Raw genomic sequence first — 15100 nt, 5'->3', positions numbered from 1 at the left:
AACCTGCAAGAGAGCGCGAAAAGTGAAGTGCTGCGCGGGAAGAGACCAGCGGGCGGGAAGTGAGGAACTGAGGCCTGCAGTCGTGGTATCCCCGATCATCCAGCCTCTGGAGCGGCAACCGGTAAGTCAGTGAAACACGGGGCCTGGCAAACGTTAACTAGGGGGGAAGAGAATGTCTGAGGCAAGAGAAGATGCAGCGGTGGACACCACCGCACCCCCCACAGCGCTGCAAGATGCAGGGGCCAGCGCAGCTGCGGCTCCAATGGCACCGCAGAATCCAGCAGCCAGCGCCACCTCCAGAGCACCTCAAGAACCAGCGCAGCAGTCCCCATAATGCCGCTGTCCATGCCCTATATACCGGGAGTGGCCTGGTTACCGCAGTACTCAGGGGAGTCACATACCCTGAGTGAATTCAAAGAGAGACTGTGCAGCTTGTTTGAGGTGTATCCTCTGTCTGAAAACCAAAAAGTGAACATCCTTATTGGGCAGCTAACTGGTGCAGCGCAAAGAGAAGTAAAGTCCTGGCAGGACACTGATAAAGAGACTGTTAAAAAGATTCTGGCTAAGCTAAGCACCTTTGACACCCACACTGCAGCTGAAATAAAAATGAGATTCTTTGGGTGTAAGCAAAGAGTGCAGGACAGTATATGGGACTATGCTCTTAACTTGCAGGAGGCGCTGAGAGCCATAAAGCAGATTGACTCAGACAGTGTGAAAGATGGAGACAGGTTGTTAAAGGAGCAATTTACTGAGGGACTCCTATCCAGTACCCAGAGCACAGCTGCGCATCATAGCCCTACAAAACCCTGACCTAGACTTTGCAGACTTTAAAGACAGGGCTAACCGGGTGCTGAATGAACCAAATGTCAGCCGTCCAGCACCCCCTAGGCGCCCAGCAATCACATACCACCAAGAAGCAGCATCTTTCCCTCGGAGGCTGACGCACAGACTTTGGATAATGATCCATCTACAGAACTGCGCCTTCAGGTCCAAGAGCTGACCAAAAATATGGCTGCACTCGCCAAAACTGTGCAGTCCATGCAGATGTCCTCAAAGGAGAAGATCCAGCTGGCCTCCAGTCCAGAGGATGTCCCGTGGCTACGGAAGAAGAGGATCCTGCCACTCCGAGGGGAGTGACAACGATCGCTATGACCAGGATGGACGTCCCATCTGTCGTCACTGATGCAAGGCAGGCCACATCGTAAGATTCTGTTATTTAAATGAGCAACCCCTGGGGCAGAGGGCCAACCCCCCAGGAGTAGGACCACAAGGCCCAAAGAACTGGCGAGCCAAGTATGTTGGAGGGCGACCGGTCCTCCCAGTGGTGATTGACGGCATCCTGTGGAAAGAGCTGAAAACTGCTGTTCACAAACGATCTCCATCCAACCTCACTGAGCTCGAGCTGTTTGCCAAGGAAGAATGGGTAAGAATTTCAGTCTCTCCATGCACAAAACTGACAGACATACCCCAAGTGACTTGCAGCTGTAATCGCAGCAAAAGGTGGCGCGACAAAGTATTAAGCTAAAGGGGCCGAATAATATTGCACGCCCCACTTTTCAGTTTTTGACTTTCCACAAAAATTTTAAATAACCAATAAATTTCATTCAACTTCACAATTGTGTCCCACTTGTTGATTCTTCACCAAAAATTTACATTTGGTATCTTTATGTTTGAAGCATGATATGTGGGAAAAGGTTGAAAAGTTCCGGAGGGCCGAATACTTTCGCAAGGCACTGTGTTTGTGTCACTGACATGTATATATATTTATGTATTCTATGTGTACATATCTATCTATTCTTTTCTGAGCTGTCAGTGTGTTTTTACAATAGCTGGACATGAATTGCCGGCTTTTCAAAGGACAGCGGTGCGTATAAATCGGACAGCATTCGCATGGTCCGAGTGCTGTCCGATTTATCTATCGCACCCATTGACTTCTATTGCAGGATGCGATCCGATTTGTGATTACAATCGCAGCATGCTGCGATTTTTTCTCCAGCCTGATCTTGATCCGATCTGAGCTGGAAAAAAACCGCAGATGAGCACACCATCATAGATTAACATTGGTACAAATTCAATTTGATTTTTTTTTATCAGATTGAATTTGTCCGATTTCACCGCAAGTGAGCATGAGCCCTTATCGCACCCCACCAGGCCAAGACTTATGTTCAGCGTCCCCAACCACTCATCGGTCTCTTGTTTAGTCACTGTCCACAGCTCCTGCGCAGTAACGTCCCTGCCCGTGCTTACTGTTCCGCCTATCGGTAGTTATCTGGACCTTGCCACTGATGGTGTTGCACACCTGATTTTGGCTGCAACATGTGTGTGCTGGACACTGATGGCCCCGCTTGAAAAATTAGTGGTGGATGGGAACCACGTACTGCACAACAGCCACCACCATCACTTCTTTAAAACTGTTTTTCTCCATTAGATGGAATGGCAGCATTTCAAAGGCCAGGAATGTGTACATGCTGTTATTCAGGACCAGGGCCAGTGGGCGAGTAGTTTCCTCTTTCTGTCTAGGGTTTGGGTGACGGAGAGCTGGACACTTCCATGGGACGGGGTGCAGATGCTCGGTGACACTGCTGGTGGTGGTGCTGTTGTAAGGACGAAGACCGGGCTGCAGGTACCTGTACCGAGCCTGGTCCAGAACTGTTGAGGCTGCCTCCCATGTTGCATGGGGCCGTAATGAGGAGCTGGACTGACCTCATGACCCAGGATAAAAGGAAAAGCATGCGCTGCAGCAGTCAGTTTGGCGACAACCAGCAGCAGCGCACAGCTGAGAGAGCAGCTCGCTCCGTCCACCGAGCATCGGCGCTGCGGCAGGCTGCGTTCGCTGTCCGCGGCAGATAAAGGTGCCTTGCGCCCCATGACAGAAACAGAGAAAGGTGCTGTGCACACTGTGACTGTGAGTACCACACACAGACAGAGCAGAGAAAGCCGAGCACCGGACATACGCTTGCGGCCTCCCTGCCAGTTGATGCACGGCCATTTACGCTTCACTCTGGGAGCGCTGCGGTTTTGTTTCGGCTGCATCTGTTTATGGACTAGAGGCTCAGCGGAAGGTGCTGGAGACCGACCGCTGCCACCAGAAGACGGACCATCGTTTAATGGACCCCATGGACTATGGAGTTTTGGAGATGTAAGATGGGGACATTGTGGACTGAGGACATTACATGTCGGCCATCTACATGGATTTGTTGTACAACCCTGGATTTATGGAATAAGAATAGTTGCATCGGTGACCTGCCTCGGTGATTATTACACCCCACAACCTCAGATCTCCACAGGGAGGATTTGTTCTCACTTCTCATTTTTGTGCTAGCCCAGTTTTTGTTAATCATGAGCTATTAATCTTTTACAGAACCATTTTCCATATTACAGAATTGTATCTTTATAAATGTCACACTGATGGGCCGGATGGCATCCAATGTTTTCTGCTCAGACCCATCTGAGTTCAGTCACATTGCGAGTCCAGATGAGAAAACCCCACCGATCTGCCCGGCCTGATAGAAGAACATTGCTCCGAGTGCAGGCCAATATGCAGAGGATCGCACTCTGCTGATTATTATGCCAGCATGAGCGAGACCCAGAATGTGAAGAGTCACATATTACACAGAACAGGCAGGAAATAAGGGAAGCAGAACTATCAATATGGGAGAGTGATACACAGCTGTGGCCAGAAATATTGGGGGAGTTCATAGATAAGGAGGGGGAGGTTTTAGGGTCTGTGCACACGTTGCGGATTTCCTGCGGATCCGCAAGTGGTTTACAGTACAATGTTGTTCTACGGAGAAAAAAACCCGCTGTGCACATGCTGCGGAAAAATCTGCGCGGAACCGCAGGATGTCAATTCTTTGTGCGGATTCCGCAGCGTTTTTACACCCATTCCATTATAGGAATCCACAGCTGTAAAAACGCAGGCCAAATCCACACTAAATCCGCATAAAAAACGCAAGGATTTTGACCTGCGGATTCTGCCAAAAGATGCAGATTCCCCACGGAAAATTCCGCAACGTGTGCACATCCCCTTGTTGTCCTGTGATTTTAGGTCTGATCCAGGGTTGTGGTCTTCAGGAGGTCTGAGGAGCACATTCCTTCATTGATGTAACAAGACATAAATCCACGCGAAACATTCATTCCAGCTCTGTCACAGGTCGTCAGAATTTTGTAAGCCATTAGTATCCAAAAAATAAACCGTGAATATTGCCTAACATTACAAAGATATTTTTCCTCTGGAAAATCTACCATCGCCTGTCCCATCAGTGGTGACAGCAGCAGTCTGACCCTCAGCGAGGAGCAGCTTAAGAAAGAAAAAACAATTATGGACAAAAAAATACAAAACATACAGCTGATCCGGCTGTACGGGCTCCACGGAAGTGCGGGTCTGATCTACTGGTGAGGACTTCCCGGCAGGTAGTTCCCCCAATAAACCGCACGGTGTGGACACAGCCCGATACAGATCCAACTGCGGTTACTGGATTTTTCGGAGAAAAATAAGGAAAAAATATTTTTTAATAAAATGGTGGTGCTTCTTAAAATCCATGCGTCTTTATTGCTTATCGGGGGGTGGTGGCTGCGGTGAAGCGGTGTCCCAGGGTCGCTGCTGGAGGAGGCAGGAGTGGGGTGATTCTGCAGATCGCAGGCAGGGATGAGGGGGTGCTCCGATGTGTGGCGCTGGTGCGGGGGTCTCCGGTGGTTGCTGGCCGCTGCTGCTGGTGTCTCCGATGCACAGCGGTGCTGCGTGGGAGTCCAGCGCTGCCCGGAGCTCTGCCAACACTTTGCGACATGCCAGAGCCCCGATACTTCCACGTTTCCCTGTGCGTGGGCAGTGGACTCCGATAATTTGTACGCCGCCGCCACAGTTGCGGCGCATGCATAGACGGTGATCTCGGGATCAATATCTTGAGAGAGATTTCAGCGCTGAGATCTCATCTCTCGAGATCTTGGTCCCGAGATCATTTTCTACGCATGCGCCGCCGCCGGCCATATTCCCGGAGTCTACAGCACACGCACAGGGAAACATGGAAGTACTGGGGCTCTGGCATGTCGCAAAATGTTGGCAGAACCCCGGCCAGCGCCGGACACCCACGCAGTACCGCTAGGCACCGGAGACACCCGCAGCAGCAGCCAGCAACCACCAGGCACCCGGACACCCCCCTCATCCCAGCCTGCGGCCAACACCCACAGCATCGGTAAGGCATGTACGCTTTGTAAGACGCACCCCCATTTTCCCCCCAAATTTTTGGGGAAAAAAGTGCGTCTTACCAAGACTAATGTCACACCGAGCTCTATCATTCTAGAAATGAAAATTCAACTCGTATCTGTCACACTATTTTATTACAAGTCAAATAGTTAGAACTAAAATATATAAATCTATGCATACATACAAATGAATGATAATGAGTTTTAGAAATCAAAACAATTAATTAACCCCTTTACCCCCAAGGGTGGTTTGAATGTTAATGCCCGGGCCAGTTTTTACAATTATGACCACTGTCCCTTTATGAGGTAATAACTCTGGAATGCTTCCATGGATCCCGGTGATTCTGACATTGTTTTCTCGTGACATATTGTACTTCATGTTAGTGGTAAAATTTCTTTGATATGAAATTTGGTGAAAATTTTGAAAATGTTGCAATTTTCCAACTTGGAATTTTCTTAATAAGTAACATTTCCCACATGTTTACTTTACATCAGCACAATTTTGGAACCAAAAATGTTTTTTTGTTAGGAAGTTATAAGGGTTAAAAGTTGACCAGCGATTTTTCACTTTTACAACACCATTTTATTTTTAGGGACCACATCACATTTGATGTCACTTTGAGGGGTCTATATGATAGAATGGTGTCACTTTTGGGTATTTTCTAAAAACTGCACCCATCAAGGTGCTCAAAACCACATTCAAGAAGATCATTAACCCTTCAGGTGCTTCACAGGAATTTTTTGAATGTTTAAAAAAAAAAACATTTAACTTTTTCACAAAAAAATTACTTTAGGTCCAATTTTTTTATTTTCCCAAGGGTAACAGGAGAAATTGGACTGCAAAAGTTATTGGGCAATTTGTCCTGAGTACGCTGATACCTGATATGTGGGGGGAACCACTGTTTCGGCGCATGGCAGAACTCTTTCTCAATGCAAAATTGGATGGAATTGAGATGGGGCGCCATGTCGCATTTGGAGAGCCCCTGATGTGCCTAAACAGTGCAAACTCCCCACAAGTGATCCCATTTTGGAAACTAGACCCCCCCCCAAGGAACTTATCTAGATGTCTGGTGAGAACTTTGAACCCCAAGGGCTTCACATAAGTTTATAACGTACAGCCATAAACTTAAAAAATCATATTTTTTCCAAAAATTCTTTTCACCCCCAATTTTTATTTTTCCAAAGGAAACAGGACACCAAAAGTTATTGTGCAATTTTCCCTGAGTATGCTGATGCCCCATCTGTGGGGGTAAACAACTATTTGGGCGCATGGCAGAGCTCAGAAGGGAAGCAGCTCCATTTGACTTTTTGGCTGGAATGGAGATCGGACCCCATGCTGCATTTGGAGAGCCTCTTTTGTGCCTAAACAGTGGAAACCCCCACAAATGTCACTATTTTGGAAACTAGACCCCCCAAGGAACTTATTTAGATGTCTGGTGAGCCCTTTGAACCCCCAAGTGCTTCACAGAAGTTTATAACGCCCAGGTGTGAAAATAAAAAAATTATATTTTTTCCACAAACATGATCTTTTAGTCCCCACTATTTTTATTTTTCCAAGGGTACCAGGAGAAATTGGACCCCAAAAGTTGTTGTCCAATTTGTCCCGAGTAGACTGGTACCCCATATGTAGGGGTGAACCACTGTTTGGGCGCATGGCAGAGCTCGGAAGGGAAGGAGCACCATTTGACTTTTTCAGCGAAGAATTGGCTGGAATTGAGATCAGACGCCATATTGTGTTTGGAGAGCACCTGATGTGCCCAAACAGTGGAAACCCCCCAATTATAACTCCAACCCTAACCCCAACACACCCCTAATCTCAGCCCTAACCCTAATCTCAGCCCTAACCGGAAAATGGAAATAAATACATTTTTTTAAATTTTATTTTTCCCTAACTAAGGGGGTGATAACGGGGGGGTTTGATTTACTATTTATGGCGGTTTTTATGTTTGGCGGCTGTCACACGCTAAAGGACGCTTTTTATTGTAAAAATAGTTTTTGCATCACCACGTATTGAGAGCTATAATTTTCCATATTTTGACCCACCGAGTCATGTGAGGTATTATTTTTTGCGGGACAAGTTGACGTTTTTATTGGTACCATTTTTGGGCACGTGACGTCTTTTGATTGATTTTTATTCTGATTTTTGGGACCCAGAATGAATAAAAACCAGCATTTCATGAATTTCTTTTGGGGGTGCGTTTACACCGTTCCGCGTGTGGTAAAATTGATAAAGCGTTTTTTTCTTCGGGTCAGTACGATTACAGCGATTCCTCAATTCTCTTTTTTTATGTTTTGGCGCTTTTCTGTAATAAAACCAATTTTATATAAAAAATAATTATTTTTGCATCGCTTTATTCTGCGAGCTATAATTTTATTATTTTTTCGCTGATGACGCCGTATGGCGGCTCGATTTTTGCAGGACAAGATGACGTTTTCAGCGGTACCATGTTTATTCATATCCTTTTTTTATCGCGCATTATTGAACTGTTTGTTCAGCGGTATGATGATAAAGCATTGGGTTTTTTTTTAAAGGGGTTTACCAAGGGGGTTAACTAGTGGGACAGTTTTATAGGGCGGGTCGTTACGGATGCAGCGATACTAAATGTGTGTATTTTTATTGCTTTTTTTTTCCAAAAAATGAATTAGGGATTTTTTTTTTTTATTTAGCGATTTTTTTTTTTATAAATTAATTTTACACTTTTTTTTTTACTTTATTACATTGTCCCAGGGGGGGACATCACTGTCATGTGTCTGGTCGCTGATCTGACAGGTTGCACAGCACTGTCAGATCAGCAATCTGACAGGCACTGCTGGCTTCCTCCGTGCCTGCACTCTGCAGGCACTGAGGAAGCCGCCTCCCTGCAGGCCCCCGCGGCCATATCGGATCTGGAGGCCTGCAGGGAGGAGGACCCTCGGAGCGACGCAGCACATCGCATCGCTCCGGGGGTATCAGGGAAGCACGGATGGAACCCTCTCCCTGCACGCTTCTCTCCTATGTCCCAGTACACTGCGATCATGTTTAATCGCAGTGTGCCAGGGGTTAATGTGCCAGGGGCGGTCCGTGACCACCCCTGACAAAGTGCAGAGTGTCAGCTGTGATAATGAGCTGACACCCGGCTGCCATAAGCGGCGCTCCCCCAGTGAGTGCTGCTGATCGCGTTAGATTTACTATTCCATCCTTGGGACTTACTGTAGGTCCCAGGTCAGATGGACGGAATAGTACATCTAATGTAGGAAAGGGGTTAAGGCACATTAGAGATTAATGAGAAAAAAAAAAAACATTTTGTACCAAAGTCCCCTGTTCTTTAGCTGCAAAAAATGTATTGAGGTACTTAACACAAAATTCCTCTCTCGTTGAATCCACTATAGGACACGAGCATGGGTAAAGGGAAGAGGACCTGTTGTGAATTCTCTCTCTGGCTTCCCTCTGGTGATTACTGAAGATAGTGGAGCTGGTCAGATTGACAGAGGGGTTGCGAGTTCTCTTTCTGGACTCCCTCTGGTGGTTACTGGAGGTAGTGGAGCTGATCTGATTGACAGAGGCTTGTCACCTGATGTTTGTGCTTTCATCTTGTTTCACCGTCAATACATGTTGGGGGCTGTCTATTGCTTTGGGGTCTGCTCTGGGGCAGTTTAGATTTTCCCTTTCTTTCTTTAGGCTTATTTAGTTCTCCGGCTGTGATGAGGCGTCTAGGACCACCGTAGGCACGCTCCACGGCTACTGCTAGTTGTGTGGATAGGATCAGGGGTCTGCAATCTGCTAGTTACCAACCTCTCCGGTTTTCTGGGCTTAGCTTGCTTTTTGTTTCTTCCTCCTCGGTGACTCATTCATAACAGTGGGCCCCATCGTTGCACAGTCTATTTTTCTGCCTGCGTTTGTGTTTTCATCTTGTCTCATCAACAATATATGTTTGGGGGCTAGCTATTCCTTTGGGGTCTGCTCCAGGGCAGTTTAGATTTCCCCTTTCTTTCTTTAGGCTTAGTTAGCTCTCCGGCTGTGCCGAGGTGTCTAGGATCATCGTAGGCATGCTCCATGGCTACTGCTAGTTGTGTGGATAGGATCAGGGGTCTGCAATCCGCTTAGTTACCAACCTCTCTGGTTTTCTGTGGCTTAGCCTGGGCCTGCTATCCTCCTCGGTGACCCATTCATAACAGAATCACCAGCCTAACTGTAGACTCTAGGGTACTCTAAGTGTCAATTTTTTTTCCATATATTTTTTCCTTTTTTTTCTGGGGCCGTAGGAGGATATTTTTTGTCTAAATGGAGACTAAGCAATTGTCCTATCGTGTTGAGCAGCTCGCTGCTGAAGTGCGGGGAATTTCTGCCTATCTCGCTCAATCTTCTGCTGTTGAACCAAAAATCCCTACTCCTGATGTGTTTTCTGGGGATCGGTCTAAATTTCTGAATTTTAAGAATAATTGTAAATTATTTCTTGCTAAGAAGCCTAACTCCTCGGGGAGCTCGGTGCAGCAGGTTAAAATTGTCATCTCCCTGCTGCGCGGCGATCCCTAGGATTGGGCTTTTTCTCTGACACCTGGAGATCCTATTCTGGCTAATGTGGATACATTTTTTCAAGCCTTGGAGTTGTTGTATGATGAACCTAATGCTGTTGATCAAGCTGAGAAAACCTTATTGGCCTTGAACCAGGGTCAGGATTCTGCAGAGTTATATTGTCAAAAATTCTGAAAGTGGGCGGTCCTTACTAAATGGAATGACGATGCCCTAGCGGCTCTCTTTCGGAAGGGTTGGGCAGAAACCGTAAAATATGTTATGGTGGGATTTCCTGTCCCCTCTGGTCTTAACTCCATGTCATTGGCCATTCAAATTGATCGACGTTTACGTGAGCGTAAAACTACACGAGAGGCGTTGCCGCCTTTCGAACGAACTTCTGAACCCATGCAATGTGATAGGGTTTTGTCTAGGGCGCAATGTCAGGAGTTTAGAAGGCGTAATAAGTTGTGTTTTTTCTGCGGGGACGCCTCTCGTACTATTGCTGTCTGCCCTAAACGAGAAAAGCGTTTTGCTCACACATTTGTGGTGGGCAGTGTACAACCTAAGTTCCTTTTGGCGATTACCCTGATCTGCTCCTTGTCTACATTTTCCGCTAAGGCTTTTGTAGATTCAGGAGCAGCTTTGAATCTGCTGGATTTAGACTTTGCTAAACGTTGTGGTTTTCCCATGATACCCCTGTGGACTCCTATCCCTTTGAGGGGTATTGATGCTACTCCTTTGGCGGAGAATAAACCCCAGTTTTGGACCCAGGTGATAATGTGGGTCGTCCCAGACCACCAAGAAAATTGTAAATTTTTGGTGTTGCACAATTTGCATGATACTATTGTTCTGGGTTTCCCTTGGTTGCAAACTCATAATCCTGTTTTACATTGGAAATCTGTGTCTGTGGTGAGTTGGGGTTGTCAATGTGTTCTTAGTGACACTCCTGTTTTCTCCAGCTCTCCCCAGTCTCATGATATTCCTATTTGGCTGATTTTTCTGATGTATTCAGTGAGAGTAAGTCTGCGTGTTTGCCTCCTCACAGGAGTTATGACTGTGCAATTGAGTTAATGCCCGGGCGTAAATTTCCCAAAGGTCGGCTTTTCAACTTATCGGTACCCGAACATGATGCTATGCGATCCTATATCAAGGAGTCATTGGAGAATGGTCATATTAGACCATCCTCTTCACCTTTAGGTGCTGGCTTTTTTTTGTGGCCAAGAAAGATGGTTCATTAAGGCCATGTATGGACTATCGTTCCCTTAACAAAATCACTGTTAAATATCAGTACCCGTTACCCCTGATTTCTGATTTATTTTCCAGAGTTAAAGTGCCTGTTGGTTTGCCAAGCTTGACCTCAGGGGGGCGTATAATCTTATTCGCATAAAACACGGGTATGAATGGAAGACAGCATTTAATACTCTGGAGGGACATTTTGAGTACCTGGTGATGCTTTTAGGCTAATGCCACTTCTGTCTTCCAGTCTTTTATGAATGATATATTCCGGGACCTTGTGGATAAGTTTTTGATCATTTGTCTGGATGATATTTTGATCTTTTCCAGTGATTGATTCTCATGTGGAACATGACCTGATGGTGTTCCGGTTTTGAGGGAAAATTCTCTGTATGTTAAGGGATCGAAGTGCCTCTTTGGTGTACAGAGGATTTCATTTTTGGGATTCATTTTGTACCCGTCGGCTATTGAAATGGACCCGGCCAAGATACAGGCCATTTATGATTGGGTTCAGCCTACTTCTTTGAAGGCTCTCCTGAAGTTTTTGGGTTTTGCTAATTTCTACCGTAAATTTATAAGTATTTTTTCTGGTATTGTTAAACCACTGACTGATTTGACTAAAAAGGGCGCTGATGTGGTGAATTGGTCTCCAGAGGCAGTTTTGGCATTTCAGAAGCTTAAGCGGAGATTCACTTCGGCTCCGGTTCTACGGCAACCTGATGCCTCACTCCCATTTCAGGTGGAGGTAGATGCTTCTGAGATTGGTGCAGGAGCCGTTTTGTCCCAAAGAGATCCGGTGACTTCTAAGATGAATCCCTGTGCCTTCTTTTCTCAAAAATTCTCCCCATCTGAACATAACTATGACGTGGGGAATCGGGAATTGTTGGCCATGAAATGGGCATTTCAAGAGTGGAGACATTGGGTGGAGGGAGCGAGACATCAAGTTGTGGTCCTCACTGACCACAAGAATTTGATTTATCTTGAATCAGCCAAACACTTGAATCCTAGACAGGCTAGGTGGGCCTTGTTTTTCACGCGTTTTAATTTTGTGGTCTTTTTTCTTCCGGGTACTATGAATGTTAAGGCGGACGACCTTTCTAGGAGTTTCTTTGCAGATTCTTTTGATGTGACCAAGCCTACTACCATTCTAAATGAGGGTGTAGTTCTTTCCACCATCTCACCCGATTTGAGACGTGCCCTGGAGGAATTTCAGGAGGACAAACCTGAACGTTGCTCTATGGGGAAATTGTATGTTCCTGACCTGTGGAGGAAAAGCGTAATGTCTGAAATTCATTGCTCCGCATTGGCTGGTCATCCAGGTATTTTTGGTACCAGAGATTTGGTGAGTCGGTCTTTTTGGTGACCTGCCTTATCTCGTGATGTCAGGAATTTTTGTGCAGTCCTGTGGGACTAGTTCTCGGTCCAAGCCCTGTTCTCGTTCTAGTGGGTTGTTGATGCCCCTGCCGGTGCCCAGGAGGCCATGGACTCATACCTCAATGGATTTTATTTCTAATCTTCCTGTCTCTCAGAGAATGACTGTTATCTGGGTCATCTGTGATAGATTTTCTAAGATGGTCCATCTTGTACCACTCCCAAAGTTGCCATCTTCTTCTGAGTTGGTGCCCTTGTTTTTACAACAGGTGGGTTTGGTTGCACGGGATTTCTGAGAACATTGTGTCGGACAGAGGAGTCCAGTTTGTTTCCAGATTTTGGAGAGCTTTTTGTTCCAAACTGGGAATTCAGTTATCTTTCTCCTCTGCATTTTATCCTCAGACCAATGGGCAAACTGAGAGAACAAACCAGACTTTAGAATCCTATTTGAGATGTTTCCTATCTGCTGATCAGGATGACTGGGTCTCAGTTTTGCCCTTGGCCAAATTTGCGCTAAACAATAGGGCTAGTTCTGCCACTTTGATGTCGCCCTTTTTCTGTAACTTTGGGTTTCAGCCTCGATTTTCTTCAGGGCAGGTGGAATCTTCGGCCAAGTGTGGATTCTGTGGTAGAGAGAATGCAGCAGATTTTGGACCAAGTGGTGGATAAGTTGTCCCACTCTCAAGAAAAATGCCAACAGTTTTCCAACCGGCATAGGACCATTGGTCCCAGGTTTAAAGTGGGTGATATGGTTTGGTTGTCTTCAAAGAATATTCCTATGAAGGTTGCGTCTCCAAAATTCAAATCAAGATTCATTGGACCTTATAAGATTTTGGAAATCCTTAATCCCGTTTGGCTCTTCCAGTTACGTTTAAGATTCATAACGTGTTCCATAAATCCTTGTTGAAAAGGTTTGTAGAGCCAGTAGTTCCAATGAAGGCACCTCCTGACCCTGTATTGGTTAAAGGTAATTTGGAGTATGAGGTAGAAAAAATATTGGATTCTCGTTTGCTAGACGGAGACTCCAGTACCTGGTCAAATGGAAGGGTTATGGCCAGGAGGATAATTCTTGGGTCTCTGCTTCTGACATTCATGCCGAAAGATTGGTTCGTGCTTTTCACCGGGCCCATCCTGACCGGCCTGGTGGCGTGGTTGAGGGTTCGGTGACTCCTCCTCAAGGGGGGGGTACTGTTGTGAATTCTCTCTCTGGTGATTACTGAAGATAGTGGAGCGGGTCAGATTGAGAGTTCTCTTTCTGGGCTCCCTCTGGTGGTTATTGGAGGTAGTGGAGCTGATCTGATTGACAGAGGCTTGCCACCTGATAATGAGGAAGACGATTGGAGATCTGGGGTTTCTGATTAGGATTTAAGACAGCTGACTCCCTCTATCCCTGCTGGTGATTTTCTTCCTGTGCCTCCTGAGGTCTGATGTCTCCTGCTCTTTCCCTGCATGTTCAGCTAAGTGGTTCATTTGCTATTCTGTTTGCATTTGATCTGGTTTTGTTTATCTCTGCTTTATGCGGGTCAGCTAGCTCTGCCTGGGGCTGTATCACCGCCCATATGTTACTGCACGTGCCAGTTTGTTTTGTCCCCTTTTATATTGGTCTCTTTTTGCTTTGCTTTCAGAATATACCAGAGTGCTGATCTAGTGGGGGCGACGTTGTGCGACTTCAGTGTTTTTGTGCATCAGACGTGTTGGATTTTTGCAGGGTTTTTTGCGTGATTGCAGACAGTGTCTTTCCTTTCCTGTCCTGTCAGTGTGGGCCCCATCGTTTGCTCAGTCTATTTTTCTGCCTGCGTTTGTGTTTTCATCTTGTCTCACCGACAGTATATGTTTGGGGGCTAGCTATTCCTTTGAGGTCTTCTCCGGGGCAGTTTAGATTTCCCCTTTCTTGCTTTAGGCTTAGTTAGCTCTCCGGCTGTGCCGAGGCGTCTAGGATCATCGTAGGTATGCTCCACGGCTACTGCTAGTTGTGTGGACAGGATCAGGGGTTTGCATCCGCTAAGTTGCCAACCTCTCTGGTTTTCTGTGGCTTAGCCTGGGCCTGCTATCCTCCTTGGTGACCAAATTTTATCAGGGACCTAGGTGGGCCCTGTGCCATATATAACAAGTCCTAGGATGACCCAAAAAAACCCCATAAAACAAAGCCCCGAAAAAATAGAGAGAAGCATGACAGTACGTACAGCAGATAAGGTAAAGGTGAGAAATAAATATTGGACAAAGGAAATGAAAAGGTGGTAGACCCCCACAGGACCAACAGCCACGAGAAGTGGAAAGAGGGGACGGGAACTTCAGAGATCTTAGACTCATCTATCTGACATCGGAGGGGTGCTGGGTCACACCAATTTTGGCAGAACACGGATGGTGGAGGCACCAGCACTCCACTTGGTGGAGATATGGCAAATGATGAATTGCCATCCAAAGAGGTCACTACTGTGGAGGGCACGGTGAAAAAAGACAGAGGAAACCCACAACACCTAGAAGAAAACAAAGAAATTTATATAAGAAAAATCCTGCCTAAATTGTACAAAAAGCCATGGCCGCCCCTCCCAATATTCACACCGTGATCTAATGCCCATCAGCAACAATGTACAACCTGAACATGAGGTTATTACTTTACATTCTGATAAGCCTGTATGAAGCCCACTACCATGTCACAGTTACCAAAACAGGGGGTCCTTAGTTTAAAGGGAATCTGTGCTCCCATTTTTGGCCAATAAGCTGCGGCCACCGCCATTAGGGGCTTATCTACAACATTCTGTAATGCATTCTGTAATGCTGTAGATGAGCCCCGGATGTAAC

The sequence above is a fragment of the Dendrobates tinctorius genome, unplaced genomic scaffold, assembly GCF_039654945.1.
Source record: "Dendrobates tinctorius isolate UK_male_01 unplaced genomic scaffold, ASM3965494v1 ptg000430l, whole genome shotgun sequence".
NCBI classification, from domain to species: domain Eukaryota; kingdom Metazoa; phylum Chordata; class Amphibia; order Anura; family Dendrobatidae; genus Dendrobates; species Dendrobates tinctorius.
The sequence above is the reverse complement of the archived record's forward strand: the minus strand, read 5'-3'. Positions refer to the sequence as shown.